Raw genomic sequence first — 1956 nt, 5'->3', positions numbered from 1 at the left:
TCTTTCCCTTTTTAAAATTTCTGGGAAGCTCTTAACAAATCTCTCAGTGTTGCAAGTACTTTGGCCCACAAATAAACAGTAATGGAGATTTGTAAAGCACAATCCATAGGGTTACCAGCTGTCCAAGAAAAAAATGTCCTGCATATTTTATAGAGGCTTAACGGGCCAGTGTTTACCAGGCGATATTATTTACCTCTATGCCATGAAAAGTTTCAGCTGGCCATTCAGACACATTAAGCCTCTATGTGACAACCCAAATCCTCAACAGAGTTACACCCTTCTAAGCCCACAGTGGATTTAGAAATGCATAACTCTGCTTGGGGTTGTACTGGTAATCAGCCACCATTACTGATAGGCCACTGGAAACATTCCCTCTCAGAAATTAGACCTGAAGTGTTGTTGTTGTTGTTGTTGCTTTTAAAGCAGGAACAATGTTCTACTAGTCTGCTCAGAAGTAAGCCTGCTTTTATTCAGTAGGCCTTACATCCAGGAAAGCATTCTTAGTACAGCAGCCAATCACATAAGCTCTTCTCTCCAGGGAAGATTCTCTGTCCCAACCTGCTTTTCTGTGCAATCTGTCACACCACCATTTTAAGTAGCTGTACTCACTCTCTGATTGGCCAGCATCAGCCGAGAGAGGAGATAAAACAGCTGATCTGGAGGGAAAAGGTTCATTTGCCTTTTAGTCTTTCTCTAAAATCTGTTATCTCGATCAGTAGCCAAAGGGTTTGGCTTCTGAGGGAAGAGACTTTGGGAGTCAGTTATTTCTGCCAGTGAAAGGAGTTGGGAAGAGAACCCTGGTCTGTGATAAAAGGGAGAAGCTTAGACACTTTAGGAGTTAGTGAAAACCTATAATATCTAAAGCAGGGGTGTCAAACATATGGCCCATGGGCCACATCTGGCCCGCACAGACCTCAAAACCGGCCCCAAAGCAACTTCCTTTCCCTGGGCGGTTGCTGCAGCTGCACCCTAGCTTACTTTTTTCCCAGCTTTCCCAGTGGGTCTTTTCTTCCTGTTTCCTGCCTCCTGCCTCCCTCCCTTGCTCTCTCACTCACATACACACATGGGGATAGAGAGAGTCTCGTGGCTGCTTCATGCCAGAGAGATACAAAGACAAGCCTGCCTGCCTGCCTCTCCCTCTCCTCTCTCTCTCTCACACACAACTAGCTTCTGCTTTCTGTTCTGGGGCTGCTCCTCCACTTTTGGTGGGAAGGGAGGAGGAAGAAAAAGAAAGAGAAAAAATAAATTTGGAGTCCCAGCTTTAAGACCAACAGCGTTTTATTCCAGGTGTAAGCTTTTGTGTGCAAGGGAGGAAGGGTGGGTGGGTAGATTCCTCTGACAAGCATGATGTACAATGAGGAAATTGTTTTTGCTTATTCTGAAAAGCTGTTTTTTTAAAAAAAATGATTGGATTTCTCTGTCCCTATCTGGATTTATTTTCTTTCAAAAAGACCCCGATTAGGAATTAGAACACTTGGATTGGTCCTTATATCTTGGAGAGTGGAGTGATTTCAGATGCCAAATGATAAAAGCACACATTGGTAATGAGACAGGAAAACTAGGTCTCAATTCAGTCCAAGAGGATGTATTATCTTGAGCTTCATTATCAATTGCAATTCAGCAGTCTGTCTTTCTAATCTCCCTTTGAAATTCCTTTGTAAGAGCACCGCTACTCTTTGGTCAGCAACTGAATGTTCTGGTTTCTAATGTCAAACTTACCTCTATTCTCTTGGACTGAATCCTCCTGGATGGAATTGATACCTAGGTTTCTTGTCTCATTACCAATGCTGATATCCCCATGCCTACTTCCCCTCTGCATATCACACCCAGGGCTATTTTTGGGCAGGAACGCACAGGAACGGAGTTCCGGATGGCTTCCAAGTTGGCCACACCTAGCAGGAACTCATTAGCATAATAGGCCACACCCAACAGCAGAAACTCATTAGGATTGGCTAC

The sequence above is a fragment of the Gekko japonicus genome, unplaced genomic scaffold (assembly GCF_001447785.1).
Source record: "Gekko japonicus isolate JY-2015 unplaced genomic scaffold, Gekko_japonicus_V1.1 scaffold1798, whole genome shotgun sequence".
Taxonomy (NCBI): Eukaryota; Metazoa; Chordata; class Lepidosauria; order Squamata; family Gekkonidae; genus Gekko; species Gekko japonicus.
This window is presented reverse-complemented; position numbering follows the sequence as displayed.